General features: G+C 39.5%; 1 protein-coding gene and 1 pseudogene across 1 annotated transcript in view; one reads left to right on the top strand and one right to left on the bottom strand.

Moving 5' to 3' along the window:
* Positions 1-26,623, top strand: part of LOC135213305 (V-type proton ATPase catalytic subunit A-like) — a 35,354-nt pseudogene that overhangs the window by 6,266 nt on the left and 2,465 nt on the right.
* Positions 24,893-26,623, bottom strand: part of LOC135213023 (katanin p60 ATPase-containing subunit A1-like) — a 32,368-nt gene continuing 30,637 nt past the window's right edge. Inside the window, exon 9 of the mRNA XM_064246833.1 lies at positions 24,893-26,287. The gene's annotated coding sequence lies outside the window, so the exon portion shown is untranslated. The remainder of the gene's footprint in view (positions 26,288-26,623) is intronic.

Genomic DNA, 26,623 nt, shown 5'->3' with positions numbered 1-26,623 from the left:
CTGTGCCTTATCATCCAAGTGTTTAGTACAATATTGTGTTATGTGAGAAGGATTTTTTCTTTATCAGTCTGTCATGAGTTGTGCTCTGTTATGTTCAATAACCCCATTTACCATATACTTAGATGTTTATTCAACATTTTTAGATTATTTATCATAAGTCTATCAGTTACCTTGGGTAAACACTTGCATTTGGGAGTTGCTTTTGATAACCAAAACATTGAGCTCCCACAGTCAGATGAATAATATCACCTATTATTTTTGCTTTAATGTATTTTGAAATGTGTAAACTTGTTGACTTTTGTAGGATATTGGATTTGTTGGTGACTGTTTGAACTGTCAAACATGGAAATGATTTAATCATGTGTTTAGAATTAGGAAGAACAGTTAAAATCCTAGTAGGGATGAAAGGACATAAATAGGATGAAGAATTAGGAAGAACAGTTAAAATCCTAGTAGGGATGAAAGGACATAAATAGGATGAAGACCAGTAGGATCTAGAAAGTAATGTAGAATGGGTATTAGTAAACTCTGGGGTTAAATTATATGATAAGATTAAAGCCTGAGGCAATACATTAGTAATTATAGTACATAGTTACACAGTAATAGTTTAATAATTAGTAATAATAATCATGCCTAGTTTAAAAATTATTTTTACACATTTGTAAAGAGATTTTGTATCTTTTAGTCAATATATTTCTCCACTTTTCATCTATCATCTAAGAACAAATCCTTTGGTATGTAAGCCCTTTTGTGAGAACTGAATTTTCACTTGGTCTCACTGAAATCCTTTGTAATACGTACTATCATTATAACTTGTTTATTTTTTAGTCATTGCTTGCTTTTGAATGTAGTGGATTTTATGTAAATAACATTTTAGTATTTATAAGCTTGTGAAATTATTGTGAAATTATTTAAGCATTGCCATATTTCAGTTGTAACTGCTAACAACATGAGTGGCTCTGCTATGTACGAGTTGGTACGTGTAGGTCATCAGGAACTGGTGGGAGAGATCATTAGGCTTGAAGGAGATCTGGCCACTATTCAGGCAAGTAGTTATGTTGTTTTGATAAATCATTGTGCTCATGAAGAGATGTTGAGTTATGTGTTAGAACTAACTAGGTTGGCGGATTTGATTGCAGACTTTAACCAATGCCCAGCTTACATAAAGAGTCTCTTACAATGAAATTTGTCATTATCTAGTAGCAAGTTTAGGAAACAAATTTTTAAAAAGTTTATTGTATCTAGTCAATAAATTTTTGTAGGTACATAATTAAAAAAAGATCTAATTACTGATTTTCAAATAAGTTTTATATAGTACCTTTTCCATCAAGATGATAAAATGATACATGCACATGTCACATTGATTACACTGGCCAATTTTGAAAAAATGGTTCTTTTCTTCTGTTTTAGGTATACGAGGACACATCTGGTGTCACAGTAGGTGATCCTGTATTGAAGACTGGTAAACCCCTCTCTGTAGAGCTTGGACCTGGTATTATGGGTAATATCTATGATGGTATCCAGCGTCCTTTGCAAGAAATTGGAGAACTCACACAGTCAATTTACATTCCAAAGGGTGTTTCTACTCCTGCTCTCACCCGTAGCAAACAGTGGGAATTCCACCCTCTTCCTGAGATCAAGGTAAGAAAATTAACTTTTGAATAGGTTTATTACTCATTTGATAGTTAGCTCTTTCATTCTTTCCTCACATTTTCACTACGGATAAGTTCAAAGGGAACACAGAGTCCCTAAGGCCCCATTACAAAGTAAGTGCTTTTAACCACCTTATGATTGAAGGGATTTGCTTAGAATTTTTACCACTTATTCTTCAACTAATAATGAAAATTTTCAAATAGAAAAAGTTAGAAATTTGACTTCTAAGTTAATTTTTTTTGCTTAAAAAATAATATACATTCCAAGATAAAGTTTCAAAAATCAGTTTCGGTCTTTGAAAATCAAGATATATAGTTATACTACATTCTGTGAAAGTTTCATCAAATTTGGTTCTGTCCTCTGGAGATGTATATACATAAAAGCATTTATTTTTGAAGAAACAAGTAAGTTTTGAGAAAATGGTGGCAAAAGAAAAAAATTCACACTTATTTTGTTATAACTCTGAAACTATTACAGTTAGAAGGCTGAGTTCTGCACTGAGACTATTTTGTCATATAAGAAATATGCCATGAAATTTACAATATATAATCAAATGAGCAGAACTGCTCTCTCTTGATTTATATACGTATTACCTAAAATTTGCATTTATGGGGAGCACTGATGTCATAAGGCCCTATTCTGCACATAATGACAGAAGGTTATTTCCTTGTAACTTTTACATTTGATTCTTCAAATAATATTGAATAAAATGTAAGTCTTGTTTCAGTCTTCTTTGAGATCGAAGCATTAAGTTTTGAAAAAAAAAAAAAATTAACTTTTTAGGAAATAGTAAAAGAGCAATATTTCTGGACTCAAAAACAAGAAAATATAAATTTGTTTATTCTTAAAGTCAGTTTATCCATATAAGCCATTTTCTCTATTTTACTAACACTAGAGAAAATGGGGTATTTTACTAACACTAGAGAAAATGGGGTACATAAGGGGAACAATTTTTAAAAATAATTTTTTTTCAAATTCTTTATTTTTCTGATTTTTTACAGTTAGTCGTTCACAGTGCTGTAAAAATGATGAACGAAGCTGTCCATGAACCAATCTAAATATTCTTTTAGAGCAATAATGTTTTCTAGATATGTTCAGTTATTGTAAAATGTTCCAGAAAGTGTACTATATCAAAGTAGTGTATATCCTATGTAGAGTCATTCATAGACTTTGACCTTTTACAGTCTTTTCATTCACAGTGCCATACAAGTGATGAACAAAATTGTCCATGAACCAATCTTAGATAAGTTTATTTACACATAAGTGTCAAAAACAGTTCCATAACTCACTTTGACCTATCCTGAATTATTTATACAGATTTTACCATTCTTTTTTACGATTTGTGGCTCAGTGTCATACAAGCTATGAACAAAATTGTCAATAAACAAATCATAACATTTTTCTAGCATTATTTCTCCATGATATGTTTTATTTATGACATAAAATAATTGAAAACTGTTAATAACTAAAATTCAATAATTCCTTGAAATTGGCAGTCTGCATGCCCCTTAAATGATTTAAGCTCTACAAGCTTTTTTTTTTTTTCTTCAAGTATTCTGCACCACCAGGGTGAAAGACTTTTTTACCAGTGTCTCACTTCACTGCTTGTGAGAGTTGGAAGGCTTCATCTCTAAGGACACTAATAGGAATGATTGGTTCAGTTCTTGAGGTTAAGTTCTTCAGGATTTACATTTTTTTTTATTCCATTAGAGATCACTAATACATCTCTAGACAGTGGTAATTATCATCTTCATCTTTCTTTTCTATTTACCCCATCTGAAACATGCCAGAAAACATTTGAAGGAGGACAGTCCACCTTATGAGAAAGATTGAGGCCAATGTACAATGGACAGTATTGTCATTTCTATCAGACAACTGTTGCTGAGCATTGAACAAATGAGAGCAAACATGGTCACTCAGTTCAGTTAAAGAAATCATCTTTTTGAGAGTGTCAGAATGGCCCAAACTGAAGGGTTCTCAACATTTCCAACTCGGTATTCCTTTAATTTAAATGACGAGGAATCCAGGGACCATTTGTAATAAGCTGTTATATGAGGAGCCAGAGAATTATTAAGTTTGAATGATGCAGTCATCATGCCAGCTATTGATAAAATAACCACTTAAGCTGATAGCTCAACAAGTCTGAGTGAGATGGTACTTCTAGACTCGATTCTGCCTGAGAGTAAGATTTATGGGAATAAGACTTAGGGGAAAAGTGATTACATTCAGTCAGTGTAGCAGCTTTAACCAAGATTAAGAATAGCTCATGAATAGAAGGAAATCTGAGGTGTAGAGGTAGTTCTAGAGGATAGAGTATTGAAGATCTCCATGATAACAGAATATCTGAGTTTTAATGAAAGTCTAAATGCTATAGTTTTTCTGGAGGAAAATGTGGGTCAGTATTTTTCTTGTAGTGATCAAAAACAAAACTTACTTTTACAATCAGTATCACTTTTTTTGTGATGCCCAAGTCAGTGTATGATTGTCCCGATTGACCTCTTCAATTGTAAATAGGTATGGTCTAGTTGGATGCGTAAATATAAGGCTTGTTTGTTCTTATAAGGAATGAAACTTTCTATTTTGTGATGTGGTTGACACAGGCAGGTTCAGCTGTTGAGAGTTCCACGTTGGATGAGTTAATTTCGCGCTCGGCTACCAATCCGGTGGTCCGAAGTTCGATTCTCGGCTTGGCCAACACAGAACTAGAGGAATTTATTTCTGGTGATAGAAATTTATTTCTCGATATAATGTGGTTCGGATCCCACAATAAGCTGTAGGTCCCGTTGCTAGGTATCCAATTGGTTCCTAGTTACATAAAAATATCTAATCCCTCGGGCCACCCCTAGGAGAGCTGTTAATCAGCTCAGTGGTCTGGTAAAACTAAGATATACTTAACTTCAGCTGTTGAAATTTTGTATTAAGAAGTTTACAAGCAGCCAATAGGTGAGGTATGAATAACAACATTTGTAAGTTTCATTTCCTTGCTTGCTTTTGGTTTATTCTTCGTGATTTTATGTTAGTACCCCTTATCCAGTTGGAGGGATGCCAGTCCTTGCTCCCATGTAGTGACAGAAGCTCTGGGGTAATCTTGTGAGGTAGTCACAAATGGCTTTCCACCAGACTTCCTTAGTATGACTCAAGTCATCCTTGCTGGAAGGATGAAGTGCAGATTTCACTTCATCTACCCCTTCTTATCATCATTTTCCTCATCCAGGTCATGAGCTTGCTTATGCCAGGTGTACTCATGATTGTCTTAGGAATCAGCCCCTAAACTTCAACAGGTGCTTTGTTCCAGTCAGTGCTTTGGAGAGTGTTCAAAGAGTAGTAGTGAGTTTCTCTGTGCTGTTCATATAATAAATGGGATGGTGGTCGTTTCTGTACAGCCACCTTTTCTGTCTTGGTTGTTCATGCCTTTGCAACAGCTATATTATTCTGGTCCTCCTTGTCTTGATAGATGCTTGAGGGTCTCTCTCTCTCTCTCTCTCTCTCTCTCTCTCTCTCTCTCTCTCTCTCTCTCTCTCTCTCTCTCTCTCTCTCTCACCCATGTATTTGTCCGTGTTTGCTGTAGGGAAAAGGGTCGGGTGAAGTCTGGTGACGGTAGTACCTAAACCCTCTGACCTACCTGTGACCAGTTGACATTTTCTTACCAAACTTCAATGGCTGAACTAGCCTGTGAGAAATGAATATCCGTATGAAAAACTTCAGTTTGTATATCAAAGAAAAATAGAATTCATGTTAAAGATAATTGCAATTTTATTGAATAAATATTGACTTAAATTCTTCAGGTGATTCTAAACTTTTTTTTAAATGGTTGTTTGCTGTCTGCAGTGTTTTGCATATCCTTTTGTGTTAATTGTACAAGCAGTGTATTTGAAGTGTTTTGTTAATTTTGGTTTTTGTATTTGATACTTGTGCAAATTTTTTTTATTTGCAAATCATACTACTTACAGGTTGGAAGTCATATTACTGGAGGAGACTTGTTTGGTTTGGTACATGAAAACACCATCATTGACCACAAGATTGTTCTTCCCCCAAAAGCCCGTGGTACAGTTACATACATGGCTCCTGTTGGAAACTACACAGTTGATGAAACTGTATTAGAAGTAGAATTTGATGGAGAAAAGAAAAAGTACACCATGATGCAGGTAACTTAATTTTTAAGTTCTTAATATTTTGCAGGTTAAGTTCTGTCTAGATGCTGAATTTGCAGGATGTATGTTTCCTAATAATCTGTGACCTATAGGGAGTTCATGTATTAGATGATTTTAAGATTGTATTGATAGGGATGTTATATTATAGTACAGGGTGCTTTAGGAAAAAATTCAGTTTTGTGCAAAAGTTAATTACCTAATCAACTCATTCACCACATTTCATTAATGATCATAGTACTTGCTTTTGGGGTTGCCTTTGTGTGTGTGTCGGCAGTACATTGTAGTGTTTTGATAGTAACAGTGAAAAAATTCTAGAACTGAAAATTTTCTATGCAAAACTTTTATTTAATCTCATACTATTGATAACTAGGTTTTTGGGATTTATAGCTGGAATCAAAATATACCTCATCAAAAAGTGCTGCAAAAGTTGGCAGGGTGACTATTATTTTTGGGGTGGAAAGGGTGCTTTGTTATATTGAGGGGTAATGCTCAGATGTGACCTAAAGCTTATGCTTGTTGGAACACTTGAAATTTTGTTTGCTTGTTTGGTTACATCCTCCCATTTTTACAATAATAGTCATATGTAACGAAAATGCCCTGGAAAGTAATGCTTTCAAGTTTCCCCCCTTATTTGACAAAGTAGTTGAATTTAAGCTTAGATGAAATTTGAGTAGAATAATTTGAAAATGTAATATCATAATAGCAAGTAGATATTGGGGTGGATGAGGAATTAAACAGGCACGTTTCTTGTAACGTTATGTCATGTACCTAATGTCAGTCAGCTTTAGTTCTGCTTCATACATATTTATAATTATTAGGGTCTTAATCTTTGCAGTAATCTTATGGAGTTGAGAGATGGTTTTCATGTAGTTCTCCTTAAAATGAATTGCCAGCAATTTTTCTTACATTTTAAGTTTGACTTACAATAATCTTTCCTAAAGGTATGGCCAGTCAGACAGCCCGCCCAGTTAGTGAAAACTTCATGCCAACATCATCCACTGTTGACTGGCCAACGTGTTTTGGATGCTCTCTTCCCCTGTGTCCTGGGAGGAACCACTGCTATTCCTGGTGCTTTTGGTTGTGGCAAAACTTGTATTTCCCAGGCCCTTTCCAAATACTCAAACTCCAATGTTATCATTTATGTTGTTGGTGTGAGCGTGGAAATGAGATGGCTGAGGTAAGTTATAATTTTTTTTTTTTTTAGATAATTTTCTTTTTGATGATTAAATATCTTTGTGTATTTTGAATAATAGATATACTGTAGTCTTGTATCTGATCTGCAATTCTTTCTTATTTGACATCACTTGGGTGATAGTACGTAAAGATAATGTAGTGTTGCTTGTCTGTTGTTGTGTATTTATATTAGAATTAAATAAGTATAATTATTTTCTTCTTCAATAGGTATTAGAGATTTCCCAGAACTTGAATTGGAGGTTGCTGGCAGAAAGGAGTCTATCATGAAGCGTACATCTTTAGTAGCCAATACCTCAAACATGCCTGTAGCTGCTCGAGAAGCTTCTATTTACACTGGTTATTACACTCTCTGAGTATTTCCGTGATATGGGTCTCATGTATCCATGATGGCTGATTCAACCTCCCGTTGGGCTGAGGCTCTTCGAGAAATCTCAGGTCGTTTAGCTGAGATGCCTGCTGATTCTGGTTACCCAGCTTACTTGGGTGCTCGTTTAGCCTCATTTTTATGAGAGAGCTGGCCGTGTGAAATGTTTTGGGTAATCCTGAACGTGAAGGGTCCGTCACTATTGTAGGTGCTGTATCGCCACCGGTGGTGTGATTTCTCAGATCCTGTTACTTCTGCTACTCTGGGTATTGTACAGGTGTTCTGGGGTCTTGATAAGAAGTTGGCCCAGAGAAAACATTTCCCATCTGTAAACTGGCTTCAGTCATATTCAAAGTACATGAGAGCACTGGAAGACTACTATGACAGAAATTTCCCTGAATTTATTACTTACAGGTAAGTTAAAATGTTAGTTATTGAGTTTATACGGAATGCAAATGTGACAATTTTCTTGCTACTGCTTATAGTTATTGAAGTATGTACTTTGTAACTAGATTACCAGTTCAGAAATCCTAAAGAAGTTATAATTTGTTATAGAAGTTAATTTTTTTATACAATACTGTTGTATTTTTAATGTAAAAGAAGAGTCACGTCAGCTTTTTGTTCTTAATGTATGCCCAAATAGACACCAATTTGCAGTTCTTCCCCTTATGTTTGAATGTGAAGTGGTGGTGCCAGTGTGTAGCAGATTAATTATGCAAATACAATTTACCCGACTTTTGTAATTTTCATAAAGGGTATATCTACTGGTTAATGGTAATATACTAATAAAATGTGAGATTGATGACATTTATTCTCTCTCTCCAAAAAGAACCAAAGTGAAGGAAATTCTCCAGGAAGAAGATGACTTGGCAGAAATTGTGCAGTTGGTCGGTAAGGCTTCTTTATCTGACTCTGACAAAATCACTCTAGAAGTTGCTCGTATCATCAAAGACGACTTCCTTCAGCAGAACTCTTACACTCCATATGATCGATTCTGCCCATTCTACAAGACTGTGGGGATGATGAGGAACATCATTGCATTCTATGATATGTCCAAACAGATTGTTAACCGCACAGCTCAGAGTGACAATAAGGTAAGTAGTAAATCTGCAGTTTTATCTGAGGGCTTACAGTATTTGAAATCTTTCGATGATGAAGAATCCTGTGTCGTAGTTAACTAGAAGCAAAAAGTTTTTCCAGCTTCATAATTTACCAAAAATTTTTAAAAATTCAGTTTGTGGATTTTTAAATTTATTATACCATTTTATACGTTATTTAATACTTAAATTTTATCCATACATATGCAATATGGTTGTACATATCTTCATTTAAAAATGTTTTTAGGAGTTAGACATGTGATATGGTATGTCCTCATATATTAAATTATTCAACTCTTCAGTTATTATATGTTCCAAGTTCTTGTGCAGATTTTTTTCCACATATTTCTTATGTGTCCTATTGATTCTGAGTTTCAAGGTTTCCCATATTTTGAACCCCTGAGTATTGAACATTTTGTGTTTGCATTTTTTAGAAATAAACAATACATTAGGTTCCAAAAATACTGAGGTTATGTAATGATCAGTACATGACACTGTATTTTTTATTTTACATATTTGCTTTATGTCTGAAAGGAAAGTATTTGATTGGCAAACAGGAATAATTGAATTTTTTTGGCTTAGGATGATGCAAAGATTTTCAGCTTAACATGAGGCAGTGGATGTAAGGAATTCTTCCTTGACCTAACACCTTGAGCCAATGTTTGGACCAGCCCGAGAAGAGTCTACTTGAGACTCAGAGGTCTGGAAAAACTAACCCCTATTAATAATAACAATGTTTAGGAGAGTTAAAAATGTTAGCTCGGTTGTCAGTTATGCAATACTTGTATGTAATCACACTTAATTTCTTTTGTAGTTAGCAGAGTATAGTGCTTGTCTTTCTTTGTTTAAGGTAATACATGCAAACTTAAATATCAGTGGATTCAAGGGTAAACTCGGGAAGCTTTTGTCCAAAGCTTACAGAGTTTAAAAGTAGATTAGTATGGATGATAATCTACCCTCATTCATTGTAGAGTGAAACCATCAATTACCAGTCTTTAGGTCATGTGTATCAAGTGATATGATTGTTGGCCTGGAAAACAAGATTCTTCAGTATGCTGAACTCCAGTAAACCACAAACACTTCTGATTAGCAGATCTCATACAGATTTCCCACCCCATCCTCCCCTTCAGGTGGATGGAACGCTGCTGATTGAGTCTAAAGCTTTAATTATTCTAGGTGTAACTTTTAACTTGCATCTAACTTTTAAGAAACATATAATGAAGGTGTCAGCAAATGCCACACAAAAGTTAGGCATATTGTTTGTAAGGCCTCACAGTATATTTATAACGGTGATAAAGTCAGTGCAACCTGTTTTAGGTCATTTGTACTTCCTTTACTGGAATACAGTTCTCTAGTGTGGATGTCTGCTTCTGCCAGAGTCTTTTTTAGATTGAGTGGCTCATGGTGATAGGTTCCTGTTTCCTAATAGTAGCAGTTATGACTTGGACCATCAACGGATGGTCTCTTGTTTGTCCCTTATTTATGTCATATTTTAAGAGATCTTTCAAATTCACAACTAAGCCCCGATCCCCTTTATCTGCCAAGAACAACCAGGTTCGCTGAACAGTAACACCATATGCAGTAAATGCGCCTTGTTGTTGAACTTCTTCAGTTTCTAGAGGTCCCTTTATTCCTCACACTGTTTGGACTGTGGAACAGCTTCCCTTAGGATGTCCCATAGGATTACTCAGAAGTTGAAACCAATAATGCAATGCATTACTACCGTATTACTATTCTTTTTTAATTTTTAATATTTTCTTTTTTAATTAGTGGTCTCTCTTGTTTTCTGTATTTCCCTTTACTTCCTAATGAACTCCATATTCTTTGGAAGTTTATATTTCAAGTCATGACCCCTGTGGCCTTGTTCTATATGATTAGGTCTCATCTAATGAATAATAATGTAATAATAATTATTTAATGTATAATTAAATTTTAGGAAGTCCTTAGTAAAGTGGGTGAGAACCATAAATTGCATTAGAAAATTTTAAATACCATTTATTGGATATTACGTAGTTGCATAGTCTGGACAGGAAATATATCTATGGAAACAAGATCTCCAATCTGTTCATAAGTTTGTTGAAGAGACCATCCATGAATCCCAGTTGCTTGATTAGTTTATATTTTTGCAGTCTGGATTAATAATTGGAAGATGGAATTCCCTTAAGACTGTCTTGACATTATAAGCATTATTTATTTGACAGATTTGTAGAAATAAGGTGATGGATTTAGTTCATCAAACGTAGCCAGATGTAGTTTTTCTAAAATAGCTCTTAGATGTATAGAGGCATTAGAACTTGAGTTTGCCTAGTTTTGTTTCAGTGGCAGCATGGCAAGTCTGGATGCTTTTTAGCATGAACAAAATTTCTGGAGGCTCTGTACCTCGTACAAACAAGTAGAGTACAGCAGAAAATGACTGACTTGGGTATTCTTTATCAGATATCTGGCTAGGTTAATGCTTGGCTAGAGCCACTTTTAATTACATATTAAAAAAAATATTTTGCCCTTTGCAGGTAACATGGCAGATCATCCGTGACTCTATGGGCCAGATTTTGTATGAGCTTTCATCCATGAAGTTCAAAGACACTTTCAAGGAAGGAGAGGTGAAGGTCAAGAGACTTTTGATGAAATATGAAAATATCCAGCAAGCATTTAGGAATCTGAGGACTAAAGGGTGTGTAATAAATTCTTTTTCAGTGTATAGTAAGTTCGCACATGCTCTTGCTACTCCACGGTTGCAAGACTTGGAACCATAATTTATCTTTTCAATTCCTAGAAGAATTGTTTGTTGTTAAATGACATGGTTGTCACTGGAGTGTATGTCTTTTGTGTCCAAGTGGCTGGAAAATAATTCTGCCACTGGTTTTCTTGTACAGTTTTCAAAAGTCATGTGTTTTGGTGACATTATTTTTGGGAGTTTTCATAATTGTAAATTTCTTTTATGATGAAATTACCAATGCAGTGAGGGGATAAGTTTTTTTGTACAGAACAATAAAAGGAGATACTAGATTCTCTGTGTAAATGTTAAGCACTTTGTATTTTATTTGTTGACATAGTATTGTAATTTAAGTGAATGTTGGATTGAAATGCTTAGATGTGTAGATGTGAATAGATACTTAGTGTAGTGCCAGATGATAAGAGAGAGAAATTCACTGTCTGTGCACAAGGAACAAACAAAAGTTGTTGGTGATATTACATTCCAAAACTTATATTTGAACAATTGTATATTTGTGAGTACATAGTAAATAAAGGAAATGGTAGAATTATGCTTTTATTTAAGGAGAGGGAGAGCAGGATAATTGGAAATAAGTTAGTACTCTGGAAGTTGGACAGAGAAGTGGAAAGAAACCAGTGGAACAATGGAAGACAGGTAAGACAGAAAAACCCACCCTGGAGAGGGATGAAAATGTTATGGCAGGTTTTGGCTTGGGCCTAAAGGGGTGGTACAGAAAGCTTCAGTTCTGTCTACAATGTGCCATGCTAGTTCCATTGTTCTTAGAAATATCTCTTTTCTCAGGTACTGCATAGGATTGATACTAAGGAAAGTATTAATAAAACAAAATCTTTATTATATAATTACTTGTATAAAAGCATGATTTAATCATATTCATAAACATATCTTACAACATTTAGCAATATCACATTACAGTATTATACCAACATATTTGTCAACTGCTGCAGTTTCACATGCAAGACATGATTGTATGCTCTCATCCATATATAATTTGTATTTATTTCACTGCTTGACAGTTTAGTTTTTAATCCATAACTAAATATTCTTAATGGATTAAAATCATTCAACTACTTTATTCCTTAATGTAAGAATGCTTTTACTTAAACATTTATTTCCTATTAAGAAACCTTCATAAAAAAAAAAAAAAAAAAAAAACAAAAAAAAAAAAAAAAACTGCACTTATAGTTTTTTGTCTTAACCAAGTAGGACTACTGAACAACTCAGTAGCAACATAACATAAGTAATCTTGCATCACTGTTTTCCAAGCCTAACCTCTCAAACCTCATTCATCCAATTCCTTTAAGGAATAATTGCTGTAGCCAACTTATTACCCCACTAAATGATTTAATCTCTATCATTACCAAGAAAGTCCTCCAACAGCTGAAAGCCAGAAAGAAGATGCAAAGTCCAACACTGATGGAAATACTCGGCCAAAAACTAGCCACGGGAAAACTCTTCTATCCTGTGATGGGCAACATGTCATGATGAGTCAATCAACACACGACATGTACAGAAAGGAGCTGTTTAACTATAAATGGCCAGGCCTAGAGAACTGACAAAGTCTTTTGTGTAACCAAGTGAAGATTGCTAAGGAATTATTAAAGGGCAGCAAGTGGATTTATAGAGATGCTAAGGGTCTGTTCACCTCAACATGGTATGAAAAAACAAATTTACAAAGAAAAGTAAGACTTACCTTTAACTGTTTCCAGACATACACAGACCATGTATGCAATCTCAATCTAGGAAAAGTTAAGTATATCCAAGTTTTACCATACCACTGAGCTGATTAACAGCTTTCCTAGGGCTGGCCCGAAGGATTAGATATTTTTACGTGGCTAGAAACCAATTGGTCACCCAGCAACGGGACCTACAGCTTATTGTGGGATCCAAACACCACTATATTGAGAAATTAATTTCTATCACCAGAAATAAATTCCTCTGATTCCGCGTTGGCCGAGCCAGGATTCGAACTCTCAATCTAGGAGACAATGGCAAGGAATGACTTGGTGGCACTCATTTTAGATGCAGCAAAAAATGTAATTCCAAGAGAAGTTGATATTACACTAGGATGCATGATATAAGATACTCATCTTCAGTGAGGTTAATGGGAGTTGTGAATGCCCTGCCTGTGCATGTACAGTCTAGCGACCATGAATGCAAGAGAGCAGGACTGGTAAAACCTGAAGTATTTCCAGTAGAACGGGTGGAAGACCTGGAAATGACAATTTGTCGAAAATTGCATTTTTCCTAACTATACAAACCTGAGGTCCTTTAACAATAGGAAGTAGCTAGCGGCAGCTGGAACGGTCGTAAGCTTCGAACAAGGGGAGAACGGTAGTTAACTGCTTGTCCGATAGTCGCGCGCGCGCGACTGGGAGGTAAACAACAAATCACTTTTGCTTTGGCCCATGCAAAATACGCAGAGTGAGGGGTGGCATGAGGAGGGACTATATGTAAGGACCTCAGGTTTGTATAGTTAGGAAAAATGCAATTTTCGACATTGTCATTTGTTCCGATACGTAATACAAACCTCGGTCCTTTAACAATAGGAAGACTCACTTCTTGGTGGGAGGAATCTGAGTCTTTTGATGAACAGACTGGTGTTTGTCCATCCCTGGAATGCCTCCCTGGTCGTAAGAGCGAGGGAGGGATCCAAGCCTCTGTCCGATTGATCGGGGTGTGCACCGCAGGATCAATGGTCAGACCTCTGGGCCGAGTACTAAGAGAGAGGCCAAGCGGTATCTCTTCGTACCAGCAAGCAAGAACTTGTTCCTGTTTGCAAGAGGCAACATAAAGTATGGGTTGTCTCAAGCTGGCATCCACTTCCTCCCTTGTTGGAGGAAGTGGTGGATATACGCTCCTATCCCTAGTGAAAGGGATAGGAATGGGGGGGGCTCTGTTGAGTAGCTCACCTGCATCTTGTCCTTATCCAGCAGGGTGACGACCCGTGTCCCTCTAACCACAGGTAGAGGGGAAGACAAAAAAAAAAGATGGGAAGAGGAGCCAGTCACACTCTCATTCACTCATCCATTCTTATGGTCACACCAGGACTCGATGCTGTTCAGCCTGCGAGGGTCTGGGTTCGCTACAACAACGTGTTGAGCAGCCACCACGGGTCCCAAGGAAAACGATCCAAGGACCTGTGGGCAATATCCCGCCGAAGGTAGAAGGAAGGGAAGGGCAATGTTGGTCTGGTTGAACCAGACCCCTGCCTTCAGTAAACCTGCGCCACGGAGAAGTTGTCTTTGCGGACAAGGCAGCATCTCCTTCGCATCGAAGGCGGTGAAGTCCATTAGGGAGGGGATTGTGAACGACTCGAACCAATCGTCAGGGACCGAAGGGTTCTGAGTCTTCGCTACGAAGTTCGGTAACGAAATCGGAGCGTTCACGGATCCCATCCCCTGGATGCTTGACTTCGCAGGAGAAGTCATGCAGTTCCTCAGAGGAAAAGAAGGAAATAGTCGCATGACCTATCCCTCTTCTCTACTTCGTGATGTCCAGTACCCATACTGGTCTGTCCGTTGGCCACGAAGTCTCTCGCATCCTCCTATCCCCATGCAGCGAAGTTCTCGTAGTGGGTATAGGACACCGACACTCCATGGTGGGTGTCAATGGTATGGGTACTGTGACAAGCTATTAAACGAAGTAATGATTGCTCTGTAACAACCGAACTAAGTCCAACAGCGTAGTTCGTAACTGACTCGGCCGCTCTGACAGCCGCCGACTGACTGCGTTCGGTAGGAGCAAGTTGTCAAAGCATCCGAGTAAGTCAACGTGACCTTCGCCTTTAAAGGGTTATGCCGAGAGACCAAACAAATAATGTATTTGTTTGTCACCAATGCCGGACAGCGAGGTGATGATTCTCTTAAGGCATGTGCCCACAGGCGAAAGTCAATTGCCTTCTAGAGACCGAGGTCCCTGAAGGTAAAACATCTCATGGTTGTTGAATCTCTTTTTTTTAGCTAAGGAGAAACAAACACTATGTACCGTTGAAGACGAAGGTAGATATCGAATGCAACCTACGTCTTCACATATGAATCGAGAGAAGGATTCTCAAGATTCATAACCTGTGCTTACAAATGACTGAAAACGCTAACCGCTATTTCATTGCTGTCCGGTGAGAAGTCGTAGTTGCAACTGAAAGCGGGCGTTCTTCAGTAATGAAAACACAGGGGAAAGCCGCCTGACGAACTGCTTCTCATGGGCTGAACATTTGGAAGTAGAGCTGTCAGGTCGGAGAGTAGGCGATGTCTTCTGACACATCTCGTAATTCGGTTGAACAATGAACAATTGTACACCTACGAATAAGAGATATTTGAAGACAAACTCAGATGTCTGCAAAATCATTCGCATTATCGCAGTGCGATGCAGCGGGAGACTTGTACAGACTTCTGTTACCGTGCGGTAAACAGAAAGATGAAAGAGTCCAAGAGATATCTCTGTTGAAAATTCTCGCAATGTCGAAGGCGATGGAATCTAGCGTCACAGCAGTAGATGGTCCTTCATTATTGCGAGAATCCCCGTTAATCAGAGACCTAAGTCCATGATTGTTGGGCAGAGATACGGTTCGGTAGTCAATCAAAACAGGGGGGGCAGAGAGAGACATAACTGACCCGTGCATATCGGAGGCCCAGCTGATACTGAGCTGCTATCGGAGGCAGTTCAATACGCAGTAGTTGAGCCTGAGCTCTCGCTGACTCGTCATCCTGAGTTGCCAGGTAATCCATTATTCCACGAAGGAATGCGTTCGCTAGAACTACCGAGCATAAAAGATATGCTCGAGCAATTATATTTAGGCGAAACGAATTTCGGTAAATATAAACATTGAAATGGTGTTGTCATGACAAAACCATAAGTACATAAAATTGAAACTGAAAACTCCTGGGAGGTTGCAGGCAACCCCGAGTTGCAGTTCAATTAGAATACTTCTCTTATAAGTCGAATCCGTAGATTAACTAGGATATGCGCCTACCCCTCGGGGACAATTCAACTGCTTAGTAGAATCATGTTCGCGAGGTTTAATATACGTAGTATATTTGTAGGATTCTGAACAACGATCTCCGTCCTAAATTCTTTCCTTCAAGAAAACAAAAAATAAGGATTGGAGATCGACCACCTTCGATCTCTATTCAAGAGAGTGAAGGAGAAAAGTCTTCCTCGAAGGAAAGCTTCAATGGTGAACAGAATACCAAGACGATAGTTCAAGCCAAACTGGATATTCCCGTCCGATCTTCTCTAGTCCAGGTTGGTCGCCCACTGTGAGATAGTTTCTTCAGCAGCAGTCTTCTTCCCAATGCTAGAAATTCCAGGAATTCGAGCATAGGCGAGGTTTCCCGATTATCGTGTATATCGGGGATTCTCGTCTCGCTCACTTTGGACCGTGGTCTCGCGTAAGTGTTTGGAGATCGTAAAACTCGAACACTGAATGCGTTAGAAATTCCGTAGAATTCTAAGCAGTCTGCGAAACCCCCACCGAATTCGTCAAACGATATCGGCTGATGGTCCTCTCGATTCCCGTAAAAGAAAATCGAGAATGGGGCAGGATTCCTCCTCAACGACCGGGGCTTACGTCAGGTAGGACCCGAAGGTCCCCCCGGTAGCGCAGTCCCGAACGTGGGATCCTACAGAGAAATCTCTGTAGGATCCCTCCCCTTTCCCTCGTAACCGTAAGGAGAGAGGGAATGGGGGAGGAATTGGATACCTCGCTCTCATTCCCCAGTGGAGCTAGCAGTTGGAGAAGAGTAGGAACAGCCATCGCCTTGCGGCGATGGCCTCTCAGAGTCTGGGAAAACGTATCGTCAGGAGAAAACGTTTTTCCCCTTTTCCCGGCGGAGGGTTACGAACTCTCACTGTAGGTAAGGGTCTGCCGCCACTGTGAACGTCGTCTGGGTGGGGCTGATCGACACCTGACAGGAGAGAGCCGGGGGATACCGTCCTCCGACTCATTACCAGTCCTCGTCGAGGTCGAAACCTCTCAGGAGGACCGAAGGAGTATTCAAATACGGTGTCCGAAGACACGTAGAAACGCCGCTGTCGCAGTAGAGGAGGTGGAAGTAGCTTGATCGACCGGCCAGAACTGAGAGAGCCTTCTTGTCCGTAGACGAGAGACTCTGGTTCGAGACAGAATCGGCAAGTTCCGATCGCGGCAGACCACCGTCGGTTTGGGTTCCCTCTCTCGGGCCCCAAACGACTCGAGCAGAGACGTGGGCTCTGCTGGTGGGAGCGGCAATCCTTCCGCAAGGTCATTATGCTGACGAATCAGCTTAATGACTTCTGCAAATTCCTCTGTATCTCGGGAGTAACCGTGTCTTGCGGAGTAGGACCGTCCAGTCCCTCCAACAAGAACAGATCCCGAGATACTCCTCCTTCAGAAGGACAGCGGCAGACCCCCTGACGGTCGCCTCCAGCTACTTGCGCGTATGTCCTGGTCGTCCTAGAAACCGTGCCTGGTCAATACGGCGTCATAGCGGGATCGCGAGCGGCGCACCTCTCGCGATCACTCATAGGTACCTCGATCCTCCCGGTGTAGCCCGAGGAGGTTGAAGGTACAGGAGAGGCAGACCTGACGCTCCCCCCGCCCCCTAGCTCGCTGGCAGGACCAGCGTGCTTGGAGGGCTGCTGCTGATCGTCCACCCGGCCGCAGTGGCGATCGAGCAGCAGGCCTAGCCTTGCCGCTCGCCTGGGGTTCGAGAGGCTCGGCTGAGAACGTCGACGCTGATCTCTAGCGTCAGGCGAGCTGTTTGCTGGTTACCGTCTCCGCCCTCCCCGGTCCCGATGGGAGCGGCGTCAGGTGACCTGCTAGGCTCGTTGTCGCGGTGAGACCGGCGAGCGTCCTCTCGGTCGCGTCGAGCCGCTGGTACCGAGCCGTGGCTGGTACCTAGACGACCGCAGGGGACCCTCCCCTTCCTCGCCTCAACCCGTGGCTGGTCAGCGACCGTCACGTCAACCCGAGCAGGCCAGCTGGTCCGCTGCGAGAGCGTCCACTGGCCTAGCGAGAGTCGTCTGCACGACACTCGCTAGTCTTCTGCTCCGCGCTTCGGTCTTGGCGGCGAGCGAGCTCGAGTGTCAAGACTTTGGCTGGACGGTCTCCCGCGGGAGACCGTCCACTCGGTACTTCTCGCTAACGAGAAGCCGAGGCGGATCCTGGTTTAGCGGCAGAACCGCTAGAACCAGGCGAGGAAGTGCCAGCCAAGAAGCTGGTACTCCTCTGGTCCCCGTCTTCTTCTCCTTGGTAGAAGAAAAGATGGGTCCCTGTTCCCGATGGGAGCAGGAGGACCAGCAGAAGAGGCTCCCCGAATCGCCGGAGCGAGACGGGCCCTTAGAAGGTCCCGAAGGAGCCTTCTTAGGGGGGAAAAACCCAAAAACCCGGGTTACCAGCTGGTCGCTGCAAGAGCGGCCGCTGGCCTGGCAAGAGTCCACCTGAGCGTCTCTCACCAGCCTTCTGCTCCGTGCCGCGCCGAGCGAACTCTGGCGCCGAAACTTGGCTGCAACGGTCTCCCAAGGGAGAAACGTACACTCGGGATCTCTCGCGAACGAGAGACCGAGCCGGAACCTGGCGTAGCGGCATCGCCGCTAGCACCAGGCGAGGAAGTACCAGAGCTAACCGATACTCCTCTGGTCCCCGTCTATCTCTTCCTTACGGAAGGGGAGACGGGCCCCGCTCCCGAAGGAGCAGGAGGACCAGCAGAAGGCCCCCCCGTCCCACCGGGGTGGAACGGGCCCTAGAAGTTCCCGAAGAAGACTTCTTAGGGGGGAAGGCAGCCTTCTTCTTCTTCGGCTTATGGGCCTAGAAGTCGAAGGGGAAGAGGCAACAGCAGACGATGAAGACGAAGATGACAGCTTCCTCTTCTCCTCTTCCTCGTCAGCTCACGCAGGACAGTCGTCAGGTCCTCCATCCAGGAGGGAGCCGGGCAGTTGCCGAAGCAACAGGGCCCGACTGCACCTGTCCGGAAGGACCTGGGACTGGGTAAGACACACCGTGGGCAGGACCAGCATGGACAGGCACAGGAATCAGGAGCGACAGGAACAGCAACCAGCTCAGGAGCGGCAGGAACAGCGGCAGCGGTAGACCCAGAAGGGACAGCCAAGCCAACAGCGGGAATCACATCAGCGGCAGGTACGGCAGGCCCAGCGATCGCCTCGTAGAATCATCGGCAGCCAGCGGAACCTGGGTCCTGGCGGCCGGTCCCAGGGGCGAGCTGCTGGAACAGCGGAATCTGGGGCGCAGGCAACACAAAAGAAGAAAACAGGCGGCGGTCTGGCAACCCCACCTCGGTACGGCTGCGGCCCTAGTAGCGGCAGACGGCGTCATCGACACAGCATGGGGAGTGTAGACCAGGAGGGGGGGGGGAGCAGGCATAAGCGGCCGTGGTAGTAGTGGAGACCGCCCCAGACCTCGCTAGAACGCTGCAGCAGCCCGTGGATGCTAGGCACGACCTGCCCTCCGCGGTGGTCCATACCTGTCCAAGGTCGTCTCCCACGGATGTAGCACCTGCGGTAACATAGATAGATTAGTAAGAGGGGTTCCCTCACGCACGGGGGAAGACATGCCCCACCCCGAACGCAAGGAAGACCCCAAATACAAATACAACGAAGAAGCTGAGCGGGGGGCAGGAAGGAAGACGAAGAATCGGATACCAAGGGAGTCGCGGGAGAGCTTTCCGACGACTTCCTGGCAGACCTTCGCTTCCCCTACCCCCGCACAGCAGTGAAAAGTAATATGAAAATGAAACAGAATACTGCCCTTGCGATTCACTTCATAGAACTTAAAGGGGAAAAGATCAATTCCCGGGTAAGAACGGAAACTTGATCCAATAATATGATGCTATCATAAAATATATATGAAAATGAAACAGAATACTGCACTTGCGATTTCATATTCACATAAAAAAATCGTAAGGATCAATTCCCGGGTAAGAACGAAAATTGATCCAAATTAAATTTTCATGCAAATAATAAATGAAAATGAAAAGAATATTGCAATTGCGAATCCACTTTCATTGCATTCTATTATACAAAATTAAAAGGCTCGTGCCGAGCGCAATCACATGCTCGGTAACCGAAACGCACAGGGCAAAAATATAATGAAAAGAGTACTTACATTTTTCAATTACACACTTCCGCCCAAAATACATGACTCGGCGCTGAGCGCGCCCGCCCTCGGCACCGAGACATAATTCAAGGGTTCAATTCATGAAAAGAGAGGAAATCGCCGCATCTACGGCGATAACTCCATGTTGGTTCATAATTAAGTAATGAAAATGAAAACAGTGTACTTACAGTTTCATTTTCAAGTCAAACAAACAAACCATTAGTAGAAAACACAATAAAAACAAAGCATACGACGATGAAGCGGGCAGAGAGCGACGACGAACACGTCCTTCACACCCGCGGCCGAAAGCAAAAGTGATTTGTTTACCTCCCAGTCGCGCGGCGCGCGACTATCGGACAAGCAGTTAACTACCGTTCTCCCCTTGTTCGAAGCTTACGACCGTTCCAGCTGCCGCTAGCTACTTCCTATTGTTAAAGGACCGAGGGTTTGTATTACGTATCGGAACAAGAATCGTTTCATTCAAGAGATAACAGGGCACGAGGCACAGAGCAGGCTTACTGAGACCCGGGTCAGGTGTACCTAGGGTGGGCAGAGCACCCGGAGGTATCAAAAGTCGCTTTTGGCAGCCCAGAATGGGTGTTTGATGTAAGTCTTATGGAATTCTTGTAATAAGTCTTCTTCAACCTACAGGAGGATTGAAGAATAGTCTTGAAGGAGGAAAAAGGAACAAGTTTGCAATTCCTACAAGGTTTTGGTGCTCTTGCATTTTCCTACAGCAAGCAAACTAGTCCAGGCTGGTGTGCTGTTGCTTCATGTTGAAGGCACCATGGTTGGTTCCACTGGACTATCTCCCATGACAGAGAAAAGTAGTTAGCTTGATGACTGGCTATCTTCAGAACAGACTGTTTACCTGATCCAAGACACCACAAGCCAATTATGTGAACCCTAGAATGTTGCACTGATGAGACAGGTTCAACAAAAGAGCATTGGTTACTTTCCTCAGGTTCAACAGAGGGGCATTAGTTACTTCCCTGAGATCATTATACACAAAAAGCCAAATGAACAATGCTGCAACTGCAAGGATGAAATACCCTCAGGTTTAAATAAGATTCCCAAAGGCAATAGTTGGACCTTAGCAACTTCAACCAACAAAAAAATGTTGGGGGTAGTTCAAAATTGTGGTCCATAAATCCACATCTTAAATTATTTTAGGTTAACTTGTAACCTCTCCTAATCATGGTTGTACTTTTGTAAGACTGAGTGAAACCCAGCTAAACAATGTGTAAGTGTTATTGTGCACTAACATTCAAGTACATTAGCAATTACATAGCTAGGCCCAATATGAACCCTCTGTGGCAGCACATGATTCCAGGAGCATTCATGTAAACATGAGTTCCAAATAGACCGGGCACCATTCATGCTTAGCATACACAATATTCCAGCATTCTTGGGTAAAATACAATTGATTACTGTAGTATAAACATCCCATATTACATACAGTTTGGCACTGCATACATCAAGCGTGAAGATAGTGGAGGCTCTACCTCACGAATTTTATGAGAAGATCAGGCCTACCCTGCCTGCTTTTGATGGCAACACATTTAGTACCACTGGTACCAGTCATATATGCTGAGCCTCAAATAACACATACATGAAAGAGTTCTAAGCTGTGGTGTTTGGTTCTGCATATACACCAAGCAAAAAGGTAGTATAGTGACTAATTCGTGAAGTAAAGATGCACTGGCATAGTATGCCTGCTCACATGATGGTGGCACAAAAATCAATGAAGCAAAACTAGTATAGGCTACTCCAGGTCTTTGCAAATTATTAGCAGATGGGAGTTAGAATATACTGTGCACAAACAGAGCATCCTAGCACCTGAGAGCATCATACATATAAACCCCCTCTGTATGTGCACAGTCCAAAGACTGTACATGCACTGAGCAAGAAGGTAGCACTGTATCTACCATGCATGCTTAGGGAGAAGCACAGACATGAGTCTTGGGCAGTCGTTCTGACTGAGATGATGAGCAGACTGGGAGACTAGGTGTACCAAGTCCTCATTTTACAAGTCGTATGACTGTGAGACCACTTATGCCTATCAGAGCAAGATGATAGCAGTGACACAAACCACACACTCTCTGTATGCGCTTCATGAGCCACAGCATACAATCAATAACACTGAAACCAGCCAATGTGCCATGGGGCAAGGATAAGCTGTGCAAGGGATGGAGTTCCAAGCCATGACCCATCCATGCTGTGAAAACTCCCTCTGTTTTTAGTAGAAGCCTCTGAGTCTGTGGCAGGCAACTAATAGACCAGGACATACCACAGCCGCATACGACGCTTATCCATACACAAAGTAACAGTGCTGACCCTCCAAAGCACATTCCTTTTCCCGAGTTGGTGTACAAATGAAAGGAGCAGGAAGGGATACAGGGTGGGAAGGCGGGAGTTCTAGATTATAATGTTATGTTACTCTCCCTTCTCCAACGGTAAGGATCCACCGAAATGGAGAGCATACCCTAACTCATGCCCTTCAGACCTCCATTATGCACAATGTTTTCCACGGTAAAATAAACAAAACTTAAAATGCAAGGAACACAGAAAGACATCTTATTGAAAGCAGCCAAAGAAAAAGTGCTGGGTGAGGGCAGTGAGCAAAAGGTAATACCCAACTTATTGCCCTTTAACAGTTAACAACTTTGCAATAAGTTTAAACAACCAACTCAGTTTCCACTGCACTGAGACTATTCCTACGTAAAAGTCAATTGTTTTATTTCCATACAAATAAGTATTTCATCCAATACAAACAGTCATTCTAGAAATAATATAACTCCTACATTAAAGAAAGTAGTTTAAAGGTTAGTACAATGTTCTGTATAAAATTTTAACATTTTTAGGAATTTGTGAACATTTACCTTTAAAGATTCCTTTTATTCTACAATGATAAATTATTTACTTAGGTTTATCAAAGTTGCCTAATTAATTAGTAAATAATAATAATAATATACCATAATATTTGTGGTCTAGAGCACTGAGTGGTAAAAACCTTAGGAATATGAAACTTTAATTTCTGGATACCTCTTGTCTTCAATGCCTGCATACAACTGACAAATTATGAATCAATAGATTTTAAAGCTCTTGAAACCATAAACTATGGTGCAAATACAAGTTTAATACAGTTCCTCTATACATTTAATACAAATTTCCTCAACACAGAAAATAATGTTAGAGAAAACTAGCATTTCCCTCTCCATAATGGGTAAAACAACTTATAAAGACCTTGGTAATTTGCTTCAACTGGAAACTTTTACATTCATCCACAATGATTAAATAAAAAAAAAAAAAAAGCAAGAGGGGTTTTGCTAAGATTTCATCCTACAATCATTCTAAAAAATTCAAAAGCACCTTTAATATATTGGTTATATAGCTGAAAACTTTATAATAATACAGACCAGTTTTTATATATAAATTTTTTCACATGCAAAAAAAATACATAAATACAGGTACAAAGTACGTACAGTGTATTCAAAATATAAAAACCATGAAAATAGATCTCCAAACTCAAATATATGATGAATAAATTGCCATCCCAATGTCAATCATACAATATCACACAATTAACTAATTTACCATGGAAGTTCTTAAACAAACAACAGAAATTTTTTTTACATTTAACTGACAATACAACAGTAATTTATCAAATGGAGATTTACTCCAAATATTATTATGCCTGTTTCAAGAAGACAACATGGAAGTAGTGAGACAATTTTTTTGGCTTTGTTGTCAATATCCAATGGACATGCAAATCCTAATGATACATTATTTGCAAAGAATACAATCAATATTTTATTCAATGCATGGAACAATGAATGTAAACAACAGGAGCTTTCTATTTCACTGGCAACAACCAATGAAAGCACGGTAATATTCAAAGAAGCCTGAATGAGTATAATAAATGAAAACAGGTCTACTAATATATATATATAGTATATATATATATATATATATATATATATATATATATATATATATATATATATATATATATCTATATATATATATATGAATAATTTGATCACAAAATATACAAAACGTGATGCTATGTATAAATAAAAGGTAATGCCACAGAGGAAAATGAAAAACAAGAACTGCAGAGATCTTTCGGGTCTTAACGACCCTTTACTAAAACAAAAGCAAGTCTTGCCTTTGGTAAAGGGTCGTTAAAGCGAAAGATCTCAGCAGTTCTCATTTTTCACTTTCCTCCATGGCATTATCATAATATATATATATATATATATATATCTATATATATATATATATATATACTCATATATACATATACATATATACATATATATATATATATATATATATATATATATATATATATATATATATATATACATATATACATATATCATAATATATATATATATATATATATATATATATATATATATATATATATATATCTATATATATATATGTTACTTTATGGCAGCATGAATACACCCAGTTACTATATTTCAAGAAATATATTATTGAATTAACCCTACTTAGTTAAATTTTCCCAAGGTAAAAAATTTTTTAACATGACCACAGGAGTGAGCAGTCATAGCTCTTGAATACTGATTAGGGGTACAAAGCACACATTACTTTGTCATCAAACTTTGTAAATGATGTCAATGGTTGGTTGGTTGGTGTTTTTACGTTGCATGAAATCAGTGGCTATTCAGCAACAGGACCAATGGCTTTAAGTGACTTCCAAACCACGTCGAGAGGATAATGTCAATGGGATTTGGAAAGACTGAAATTCTAGAATGTTGAGTCTAAAATTAACTGTACAGTTGTATATTTAAGTTACATATTTAGGTATTTGCAAAACTAACCCAACCTAAGCAAATATGGACTTGCAAAAGTAAAAACAAAACCTTCATAACATAAAAAAAACTATCTGCATCAGCTAACTTCTTGAATAATATTGCTGTATAACAATGTCTAAATAAAGCAAAACCTGTAAAACTTCTGCCAATATATATCCGTAATGATATCACTGTAAAATGGAACTTATCATAACACATGACAAGAATGGAATGTAGAAAAAAGAATCGCGAGTCATGGTAAATATAGAATCAAGCCAGCAAATAATCAATTCAGGCATCTTTACTAAAAGGATGCACTAGCACTTGATCATCAGTCAAGGGGAGTAAAAGAAAATTATGTTGCATTACTGACAACTTAAATGAATAGGGCAATGTCATTTCAAGAGAAGCAATGATCTTGCTCAGGGTGAAATATTTGAATGCATTTAAAATTCTAAATCTATAAAAGTTAAGCAAAACTGAACCAAACATGTATTCAATATAAATTTCACAAAAAATTAAATTTAACCTGTGATATAGTCACATTACCCTTCCAATGTTATGAAATTAACCTTTTAATGTAATAATAAGCAAATAATGATATACCAACAAATAACCACTGTAAAAAGCTTCCATGAGAAGAGATCAAAGTACGTACTACTCATAAACATAGCCCAATTTGTAATCAGACCTCATAAGAGTAAGGATTCCTGCAGTTTAGTAATATCCAAACACTATTGTAAGTTAGCAATAGTGTGGACAGCTTGGCATAATCACAAGATCATGAATTACGTACTCTTTTATGACTGGACATTTCTTGCTTGATCACAGAAACCTTCAGCCCAAATTCAAAAGATCTATGACAACCAAGTTATGATTGTTATCATTATCTGATAATTGGATAAACTGAAAATAGGATAAAAGATTAGTTTAACCAAACCTCTCAGAAATTGAAAATAAAGATTCTGACACTGATAATTGGATAAATTGAAAATAATGATTCTGACAAAGTTTCCAAGTTGAAACTATCCTGATCAACTCCATCTCAGACAGTTAATATTATTATTACAGGTAAAAGTTTAACAAACCTCAGTATCAAAACACTTAACTCTCATAGGGATGGCTTCAGTGAAGAGTGAAGAGTTTGTCTTTAATAAATCCTGGATGGTAATATGCCCTGAAAGATATGGGTCAACTGAAAGCAATATAATATTTTGTTGACATGTATTTTTTTTCAGGATTTGCATGAGTTAATAGTGTTATCAGGTGAGACTTAGAAAATTAACTGATGATGTAGTAGTACTGTTCTGATTATAAAGGAAAAGCCAATATGAAGATGATACAAAACCTCTCAATAATCTTTATCAGAGCAGATTCTTAGTTTAAAGAATATCCTTGCTGTGGAGAGTAAGATTTTCAAGGCATTGCATTAGGGATAAAACTTTGAAACACATGCTAGATGATGGCACCCTCCAGTATATAAAAGTTAGTGAGTGCTGCCCCAAATTTGGCA

This window comes from Macrobrachium nipponense, chromosome 42 (genome assembly GCF_015104395.2).
Source record: "Macrobrachium nipponense isolate FS-2020 chromosome 42, ASM1510439v2, whole genome shotgun sequence".
Taxonomy (NCBI): domain Eukaryota; kingdom Metazoa; phylum Arthropoda; class Malacostraca; order Decapoda; family Palaemonidae; genus Macrobrachium; species Macrobrachium nipponense.
The sequence above is the reverse complement of the archived record's forward strand: the minus strand, read 5'-3'. Positions and strand labels throughout refer to the sequence as shown.